We start from the raw sequence: 10,765 nt of genomic DNA, 5'->3' as shown, positions 1-10,765 counted from the left end.
AAGGAATTATTGGTAGGATTAGTGAGGGCAGTATAGTTTAATGATCCCAGGAACTGAACTTTGACTTAGCTAGCCATCCTATTATTATGTCTTGAGATAGTTGGGGTTTTTCTCCTTAATGTAAAATTTTTTAAAAAGAAATACATGAATTCTTTCATCCTAAGGAAAAGGAATTTTTAATGTTTGGAAATACTTCTGATGTGATGTTCATTCACTAATCTATCCTTTCTTTCTTTCATACAAAGTGTAAGTGTACAACATAACCTGTTATCAAATTTGATTTTTTTTTTAATCTTTTTGAGATGTGGTTTTGCCATGTTGTTCAGGCTGGCCTGCACTCACTGTATAGCCCTGGCTGGCCTCAAAGTTGCAGCGGTCCTCCTGCATCTGCCTGCTGCATTATGGGATTACAGCTGTAAGCCATCCTGCTGGGCTGTTATTAAATTCAAGTTCAGTGAGAATCAGAAACACTTTTCTGCAGGTGATTCTTTGAAGAATCAAGCATATGCCAAAAATGTGGGAAATCATAGATGGAAACAAGAACTAAATATCAGTTGACACCAAAAAAGTGAGCTGCTGCTGCAAATATTCTGTTGATAGAATGAAGGGTAAACACTAGTGCAAGACAGCTGAGCAGAGCCCTGGTGGATTTGCCCTTGATGCCAAAGAAAACCCTATTGTTTTATTTACTAAGTCTGAACGGTTGTATTTAGAAAAAGAAATGGACTTTAATGAAAAATTTTAGGAGATGCTTAACTATGTATGAAGGTTCGTGTTTTAATATTAGCATATCTGCTTCTGGGAAGATGGCAGAGTGATGAGCAGCAGGAAGTGAGCCTCTCCCAGATTGGGAGTCCAGATGCTAGAGTATGGCAAGTTGGAGGATAGAAGAAGGAGGGAGATGTGTCCCTAAGACCCAGGAAGGTCCTGAAGGGTGCAGTGGAGCCCACAGGGAGCGCAAGGTTTTGGACCTCAAGGCAGAAGAAGTAGGTGGCAAACTGCATTGTCCCTGGCTCCTGCTCACGGGGTTTTCGAGAGAGGAGGCTGAAGCCTACAGAGCTGTGGTGATGGCAGGGGACCCTGGAGACCTCCACGGAGAAACACAGCTATGGAGCAGAGTAGGACACAGTGGACTTCACTGACTTGGGAGTGACTCCATTTCCAGATGTCCTCAGGAGAGGCTAATTGACTGGATGCCACTTTGGGGCAGGGACTCAGTAGCCATGGGTTGGCTCCCTCTCAGGAGGGCCTGAGATCTGGCTGAGGGACAGCCCTGATAGACATCCAGGGTCAGATAGCTTAGATCAAGCCGGCAAGAAACATTCATAGTGTTATGGGCTGAAAAACGCAGGTCACAGGCCCAAAGCCAGTGACCAGTATTAGCCTGAACCTCTATGGAACTGAACCAGCACTGTACACTGTTACTACTACAGTCTTCTTGGGGTTGTATAGCACCCTACCCTGATCTTACTGCACACTGGCTGGTAGCATGCAGTATCGATCTAGGCTCTATCTTCCTCCTTTATCCAACATTGGCCGTAGAGACATGCTCTGACATGGACAGCACCAGAAAACTGTAGAGCCCAGAAGATAACCACAGTCTTGAAATCACAGCGACTCTCTTCTTTGCTTGATTTTTTGTTGTTGTTGTGATTGTATTTTTTTCATGAATGTAAACATTGATTTTAATTTTTGGTTTTAATTAATTATTATTTTTATTTCTTTTGTCTCTGTTTCCCTCCTGTCTCCACAAGTTTCCAAGAGCTTCGGTAATCCTCCTTTCTCCTTAAACTTGCTTCTAATCTCTTTTGTTTCTCTATTCTTTTTTGTGTCCCTTTTAAATTCTCTCAACAGAGGGTAAAAGTACTCAATTGACTATGTATTTAATATATACAAATTTCTGATTTACTTTATATGCTGTTACTTAAGTATAAATCTCGTTGATATGGTTAAAGGGCCCAAATTAATATTTACCACAGTTTGTCATTTTCTAGGCTATGCTAGATTCTGTTGTTATTACTGATTATGTACTGCTTTGGCCATGGTTATTTGTTCTAATAACTTGCTCTTCCTTGTATGCCAGGACAGATGTCTGAGGGTCATAAACAATACCGTACTCCAGTCCCACAGAACCAAGGTCTGGGCCAAATAGGAAGGAAACTGAAGAAGTAGGATCCTGCAACAGACTGAAACCCTAAAGTCCAGCTGCAGCTAGAAGACGTCTGTGAAAAGTAGTTGTTTCCTAAAGAGTCCTCGATACTAGTAATAGAGCTATCTACCATAATCAATTTACAAGCAACAATGTGGAAAATAAAAATAAAAAAAGGTAAACTGTAAGATACAGAAACAAGGTTCAACCCGATGTCCAGTGACATAGGGGAACCCAGTGTGCAGTGAGGTGGAACAAGTTAAAGCTACCCACCTCTCTGAAATGGTAACAAGTCTAGGTAACAAAGCATATGAATGAGGCTCTAGAAACAAATGAAATAATTTCCCAGATAATTAAAGAGATGATAATGAAGGGCATAAGTAGTGAATCTAGAGATGATGCAGATAAAAAGTAGAGCAACTTATGAAAATGATGGATGGCATGAATGCCCGACTTAGGAAAGAAATCGTATCCATGGAACAGATTCAGTCAGCTATCCAGGAGATTAAAAACTCAATGGAGTCTGGGCGTTGTGGCGCACTCCTGTAATCCCAGCACTTTGGAGTCTGAGGCAGGTGGATAGTTGTGAATTTGAGGCCTGCCTTGGCTACAAAGTGAGCTCAAGGCCAGCCTGAACTACATAGCAAGACCCTGTCTCAAAAACAAAGATGAAAAAAAAAAAATTCAGTAGAAAGCGTATGCACAAAATAAGCCGTGTGAGGAATATAATATCTATAACAGAGGATTGTGGTTAGTAATCATGATAAGATTCGTTTAATAATAGCAAGGAACCATGAAAAATTTATCCAATAGTTGCTAGATGATGCAAAGCAGAAAAGCAAGATTGGTCACAATCCAAAAAAAAATCAGGAGGTACCACAAAAGATATAAAAAATCTCTTCACTAAAGTCAGGGCAGAAAGCTTCCCAAGCATGGAAAAAGAATTTGACATACAGGGGCTGGGGATTTAGCTCAGTGGCAAAGTGCCTGCCTGGCAAGCGCAAGGTCGTGAGTTTGGTTCCCAGTACCGGAGAAAAACCCCCCAAAAAAAAAAAAAAAAAAAGAATTTGACATACAGAAATATGAGGCATGTAGAATTCCAATTAGCCGTGATCACCTCCCCCTGAAAAAGTCTATACTAATATATATAATAGTGAAGATACCAGGAATTCTATACAAGAATAAAATATTAAGTGCTCTTAGAGAAAAGAAACAAATCACGTATAAAAGAAAGCCCAGCACAATCATAGCAGACTTCACAACACAAACCTTGAAGTCAGGGAGAGTTTGGAGTGAAGCGTTTCATGCTGTAAAAGAAAATACCCTCCACCCTGCATTGATGTGCCCCACAAAACTATCTTTTCAAATTGATGGAGAGGGATGAGGAGATAGCAGCATATTGCCTGCCTGGCAAGTGCAAGGTCCTGAGTTTGATTCTTTGCACCAAAAAATAAATGAATCAAAAAATGAATGAATAAATAAATAAATAATAAAATTGATGGAGAAGTAAGGTACTTTCATGAGAGCACATGAAGAAATTCTTGATCACCAAACCACCCTCCAGAATGTTCCAAAGGATATCCCAGAAAGAGTTAACACAGATAACTCTTATGAGCCCAAGTAGGATGAATCTACCAGGCAAAGCAGACAAGTAAACGGAGGATAAAGGGAACCAAAAGGAGGAAAATAATATGACAGTTCATATGAGTTAGGACCATCGATGTAAAGTGATTCAATTCATCAACCAGAAGAAATAGGCTGGCAGAATGGATCACGAAACTATATCCAAAAAATAGGCTGCACACAAGAAACACATTTAACTAAAGAAATATTTAGCCAGGCGTGGTGGTGAATGCCTGTAATCCCAGCATTTGGGAGGCTGAGGCAGAAGGATCATTGCAAGTTCAAGACCAGCCTGGGCTACAAAGTGACCTCAAGGCCAGTCTGAAATGCATAGCGAGACCCTGTCTCAAAAAAATACAAGACAAAACAAAACATAACTAACAAAATTTATAGACTGAACATCAAAGGGAGGAAAACAATGCTCCATGTTATAGGAAACTGGGAAAAAAGGGTAGCTATTCTCTTTGCCAGAAAAGTGGATTTTAAGCCAAAAGTGAGCAACAAAGAAGGTCCCTATATACTTTCTTTGTGAATAATTCACAATGAAAAGATAACTACTATAAATATATATGCACGAAATACCAGCACATAATGCTTATCTATCACAGATCGATCAACCAGACAAAAAATCAGCAAGAGTCAGAACTGAGCCAAACCTTTGAACAAATGGACTTACCACATGATCACACAATAGGTGCAGAAAAAGCATTAGACAAAGTCCAAAAACCATTCTTGATTGTAAAAAAAAAGTACAGCCGTGTGTGGTGGGGCATACCTGTAACTGCAGCACTCAGGAGGCTGAGGCAGGAGAATCATTGTGAGTTCGAGGCCAGCCTGGGCTACCAAGTGAGCTCAAGGCTAGCCTGAGCTGCATAGCGAGACCCTATTGATAGATAGATAAATAGACAGGTATAGGTAGATAAGATAAAAAAAATTGTAATATATGGTTTTTATCTCAACCTATTAAAGTCAAGGTCTTATGTATGGAGTATCATGTCATCTACAAGTAATGATAATTTATTTGTTTCCTATATGTAGCCCTTTTGTGCTATCTCTTCCCTGATTCCTCTGGCTAAAATTTGAATATTGTGTTGAATAAAAGTGGTGACAGAGGGCATCGTTGTCCTCTTGCTGATTTTAGAGTGAGTGCTTTTCATCTTTCCTGATTCAATTTGTTTACAATTGGTTTGTCATAAATAACTTTTAACAAATTCAGGCATGGTTCTCATACCTATTACCTTCAGGGTCCTTATCATAAAAGGAGTCAGATTGTGTTGAAAGGTTTTTGTTCATGTATTTATGATCATCTTGTTTTGACCTGGCTTCTGCTTATGTGATGTTACATATGTCAATTTACATATGTTAAACCATTCTTAAATCTCTGGGATAAAACTTTTCATGATATATGATCTTTCTAATTTTCTGTTGGCTTCTATTCACAAATATGTTACTGATCATTTTTGCATGTATATTTTCATTAAGGACATTGGCCTATAGTTGGTAGACCTCTAACTCGTTTTGAAATCATAATGATGCTGCTTTCTATAATGAATTTCAAAGCATTCCTCACCTTTCAGTTTCTTTGAAGAGCTTGAGTATAGATGATATCACATCCTTAAAGTCTTAGTGGAATGCAGCAGTGAATCCATCAGATTCTGGGCTTTTTTTATTTCATAAATTGTTTATTACTGTCTTCATTCCATCACTTGTGAGTTGTTCAGCAGATTTGTATTATTTTGGGTAAGCTTTGGTAGTTCATATGAGTCTAGAAACCTGTCCATTTCTTCCACATTTTCTTATTTATTGGAATACGTTTTTTCATAGTAGTTACTATGTTCTGGATTTTGATGCTGTCTGTTATGATTTTGCCTTTCTCATTTTTAATTGCAGAAATGTGAGTACTTTCCCTTGATAACATTCACTAAGAACTTATCTCTTCTGTGTATTCTTTTGAAGAATCAGATCTTTGATTCATTGATTCTTGATTATATTTTTTGTCTCAGTTTCATTGATTTTCACTCTAAAATTTTCATAATTTTTCTTGTTAATTTCAGTTTGGCCCTGAATTATTGTTTCTCAAGTATTTTTAAATGTCTCATAAGGTTATTTATTTGAGCTTGCTCTGTTTTCCTAATGTCAACATAGATTGAGAAAAAAATCAAACTACTGCTCTTAGGTCTGCTTTCATAATGTCCCAGAGGTTCTGGTGAGTTGTGTAGGCATTGTCATTAAACTTCTAGGAATTATTAAATTTCTTCCTTGATTTCTTATGTGACCCATTGGTTTTTTAGCAGTGTGTTAGTATTAATTTTCTAGATGTATTGCTTCTGTATCTTCTGTGGTTGATTTATATTTTCATTGCATTGTAGTCAGATGATACACATGGGCTGATGTTGATTTTTTAATATTTGATCAGACTCTGTGTCCTAGTAGGAGGTCTGTCTTGGAGAAAGTACCATGTGCTGTGGAAAAGAATATATACTCTGTTGTAATGGGTTTGAATATTCCGTATACATCTGTCAATTCCTTTTGTTCAAGTTTGTGGCTCAGCTCTGATATTTCTGACTTATTTTTTTCTTTATCTCCTTGGACAAATGGGGTGTTAAGATTTTCCACTATGATTATGGTACTGTTTAGTTATCATTTTTGTTTAGCAGTGTTCCTTTTATGATGATAGGTGCTGTAGTATTTGGTATATAAATATTTATAAACATTATCTCTTCTTGTGAGATTGTTCTCCTAATTAGAACATAGTACTTTCTTTGTCCCCTAATGAATTTTAACTTGAAGTTTCATGTATCTGAATTTAAAATTGTTACTGCTCCTTTTGGGGGCTCTTAATGCATGAAATATGGTTTTCTATCTTAGTTTTGGCCTCTCTCTCTCTCTCTGTCTCTCTCCTTTTCTCTCTCCCTCCCTCGCTCCCTCCCTCCCTCTCTGTGTCCATCTCTCTATATATGTCTGTCTATGTCTCTATCTTTAGATTAGATGAAACTCTTACATACAGCAGACTATTAAATTCAGTTTTTGATCGTGCTTGGCAACCTGTGTCTTCTTTTTTGTTTGCTTGTTTGAGTTTTTTCTGGTTTGTTTATCTGTTTGTTGTTTGAGGCAAGGTCCACTGGGTAGCCCAGGCTGGGCTTGAACTCTCAGCAATTCTCCTGTTCTGTCTTTCCGAGTCCTGAGATTACAGGCATGCACCACCATTCCCAGCCAATCTGTGTGTTTTAATTGAAGATTTACGACCTTTAATGTAGATATTACAGGGATGTGTTCATTGTCTTAGCGTTAGTTAGAGGAAGTTTGTACCTGTCCATATTTCTGGATTCTTTTTTCCCTAATCCCCTGTGCTCCTATCAACTCTTCTTCCCCTCTTTATTTACAAAAGCTTTGTTTCCATTGTTTTCCTTCTATTTTTTCTTTTCCCTTTCTTCCTTTCCCCCTCCCTCTATCCCTCGTTCCCCTTCCCATTTGAATATTTTCTTCTTATTTCTCAGTATCTGATACACAGTTTGGCACTACTTGCCATTTCAGTTTCTTGCACCAGAGAAACAATGGGATATTTAAAAATGTGAGTCCCCTTTATTTCATTTGAGAGTATGGACTCTTTTTTTTTTTTTCTTTTCCTTGCCTTCCTTTTTCCCTCCTAACCCTAGCCCTCACTAGTTTCCCTTTTGAACAATTTCTTCATATTTTGCAATACCTTTTATGCACTTTGGTCCTTATTTACATATTCAGTATCTCACACTAGAGAAATAATGTGGTACTTTCATGTGTGAGTTTGGTTTATTTCACTGAAGAGTATGGTCTTAAGGAGCATCCGTTTACCTGAGAATGTCTCAACTTTATCCTTCTTTATTGCTGAGTAGTACTCCATTGTATAAAATACCCCACATCTTCACCTATTCCTCAGTTGATGAATATTTTTGTTCTTTCCAAGATTTAGCTATTGCAAACTGTGCTGCCATGAACATTTGTGTGCGTATATTGCTGGGGCATGATGTTTTTATTTCTTCTGATGGGTTGATTTCTTGATGAAAGCCATTTTTTCTGAGATGAGATGGAATCTCACTGTTCTCTTAATTTGCATGTCTTGAATGACCAGGGATATTGAACATTTTTCATATATTTATTTGCTGTTTGTATTTCTTCCTCTGAGAAGTGGGTATTCATCTCAGGTGAGTGTTTTTGGATTGGGTCTTTAGATTTGGAGGTCTTATTTTTTCACTTCTTTGTATGTTCTAGTTATTATTCTTTTGTGTGAGCAACAACCGGCTAAGACTTTTTCCCACTCTATATGTTGACTTTTAAATCTATTGTTAATTTCTTTTGCTGTGTAAAATTTTTAGTAGGGTGAGATCCCAGGTGATGATTCTTCTTAGTATCTTCTGTGTGATCAGAGTTTTGTTCATGAAATCTTTGCCTACACCTATGTCTTTCAGAGTTCTACCTTTTCACTCTTCCAGCAGATTTAGTGTTTCTGTTTTAGTATTTAGATCTTTGATCCATTTCAATTCTATTTGAGTACATGCAGAGGGACATAATTCTAGTTTTAGTCTTTGGCATGTGGAAAGGCAGTTTTTCCAGTACCATTTACTAAAGAGGCTATTTTTATTTGAGTGAAGGTGTTTGGCACATTTGTCAAAGATAGGGTGGTGTCTGCATCTTTTAATCTGTTCCATTCATCCTGTTTTGTTTTGTTTCATTTTATTTTTTTTTACCAATATCATGCTGGGTTTTTTTTTTTTTTTAATTTTAAAGAGTAAAAGAAGGATAACATAGTAATAGGGGAATTTACCTAATTACAGACAAAGTGGTAGGACATTATCAATGGTTGTTATTTTACCTATTGGTATCTTCAAGATAGTTTCTCAGGAAAACAAATAGACAAATAATATTGAGTTACAGACTAAAATGGTAAGAAATTATCAATGGTTGTTGTACTATACTTTGGTTTCTTCAAAGTGATTTCTAGAGAAAACAAATAGACCTATACATGAATGATCAATTAAATAGTCATTGCCTATTCTCAGTGGTTGTGGTTGAAAACACATAGTAATAAACATACATCCATTTGTGAAATAGCATAGGAACAATACAAACATTGCAGAGATATGGACAGATTGGTAGGAAATTATCAGTGGCTGCTGTAATACCTGGTGTTATCTTCAAAGTGGTTTCTCAGGAAAACAAAGATATACAAGAAAAATCTAACAATTAGTTACAGCCTAAGGATTGTGAAAAATAGTGGATTACCTCCTCATCAGTGACTCCTTTCACTGAGGTGTGATGGCTGGAAGGAAGGCCAAGATTGGAAAGAAGGACCTAGAGACTAGCACTGGTGTCCAGCAATAGGCTGTTTTCTTTTTCCTCTATAGTCATGATTATGTAGGGCTCTTGGGAAGTAATGGTCTGGCCAGAGTGAATTGGCAGAGTATCCCCTGGGCCCCTTTATTCCTGTTGGACCAGCTGGTAGGAGGAGTCTGAGCTCTGGGGCCTTCACTTCAGAGGGCAGTCCAACCTCTTTACAGTCAGGACATGGCCCAGGGGACTTCTTAGGGCAGTTCCTCTTGAGGTGGCCTGGCTTTTGACAGTGGTAGCAGATGAATGTAGTCTACAAGTTCTTCTTGGGGACCTGAGAATCAGACTTAGGGTCTGTTTCTCTTAGTACTGCAGCAAAGGCAGCTGTTTTTTTCTCAGTCTCTTTATTTTCTCTCCTTGGCCTCGTCCTCCTCATGGCTATAAAATCCTGAGGAGGCAGTTCTTACTAACTCTCAAGTGAGCTATCTGGGGCAAGAGCGATTTTTTTGTAGCTTTTTTCTACTATCTGGGGCTGGCTGAGTAATACACTTACCTTTAAGAATAGTTTGTCCCTCTACTGAACTGGGATCCAGGGAAGTATGCTCTATGAATGCCTCTTGTCTAAGAAAGCAGAGGGGTGTTCTCTCCAGCCTCCCAGTGCATTGGGACCCTGCAACCACTTAGTGGCCTCTCCTCAACCATCAACACAGGCAGCAGGAACATGTGGATGAAGTCCTCGGCCCGCTAGTCAGTCTCAGCACTATCAGGTGCGAAGTGTTCCAGGCAGGTAACCTAGACACATACCTTCTCCATGAAGGCAGTTCTTCAGAATCTGAATATTGGGCACCCATGTAATCCATGTAGTCTCATTTCAGACCTCTCTGGGGGTTCGCTCGCTCCTCCACCGCACAATTAGGGGAAGAATGTACAATTAGGGGAAGAATGGCCTCCAGGGTGTCTCCCCAGGTATTGCACAAGGTCCTCCTGATTTCCAGCTCGCAAATGGCTCTCACATCCTCAGTCTGCTCGACCTCTGAGTTGTCGGGCATCAGTACTCTTGTGTTCTCCGAGTCCTTGTTCATCAGCTGCTCCATTGCTGACTCCTGACCTTTCTGGCTGTCAAGGACAGGGCCAAGAGCCACATGCCATGTGGCATGTTTTTCCAGAGGTTTCTCCATGTCAGGATGGTTCACACACATCTCTGGGTGGCCCTGTTGTGTCGGTGCTTCTCTGTGGCATGCCTATTCTCGACCATGTGGCGGTCCTGTACTTCTTTTGATTCATTGATTCGTAAGTATTTCATTCTTTTTATGCTATTGATTCCTAAGTATTTCATTCTTTTTATGGTATTGGGAAACATGTTGTTCCCCTAATTTCTCTCTGTGCATTTGTTTATTTGTTTTTTAGTGCATGGAAATGCTATTGATTTTTGAGTGTTGACTTGGTATCCAGCTACACTACTGAATTTGGTTGTCAATTCTACAAGTCTTTGGGTGCAGTTTTTGGGGTCCTATTTGTAGAGTATCATGTCATCTGCTAATAATAATTCAACTTCTTTCTTTCCTTTCCTTATTGCTTTCATTACTTTCTCTTGTCTCATTGCTCAGGCTGATGTTTCCAGAACTATATTGGATAGGAGTGGTGAAAGTGGACATCCTTGTCTTGTTCCTGCTTTTAGAGCGAAAGCTTTCA

At 38.7% G+C, this 10,765-nt stretch overlaps 1 long non-coding RNA gene across 2 annotated transcripts in view; it reads left to right on the top strand.

Moving 5' to 3' along the window:
* The first annotated feature begins 1,345 nt into the window (after nt 1-1,345).
* The window catches only part of LOC106148371, a 21,835-nt gene continuing 12,415 nt past the window's right edge, over nt 1,346-10,765 (top strand). For both annotated transcript variants that reach the window (XR_001233762.1, XR_001233763.1), the window contains exon 1: nt 1,346-2,326. This is a non-coding gene — a long non-coding RNA (uncharacterized LOC106148371). The remainder of the gene's footprint in view (nt 2,327-10,765) is intronic.

This window comes from Chinchilla lanigera, unplaced genomic scaffold (assembly GCF_000276665.1).
Source record: "Chinchilla lanigera isolate Chin_1 unplaced genomic scaffold, ChiLan1.0 scaffold00019, whole genome shotgun sequence".
NCBI classification, from domain to species: Eukaryota; Metazoa; Chordata; class Mammalia; order Rodentia; family Chinchillidae; genus Chinchilla; species Chinchilla lanigera.
This window is presented reverse-complemented; position numbering and strand designations above follow the sequence as displayed.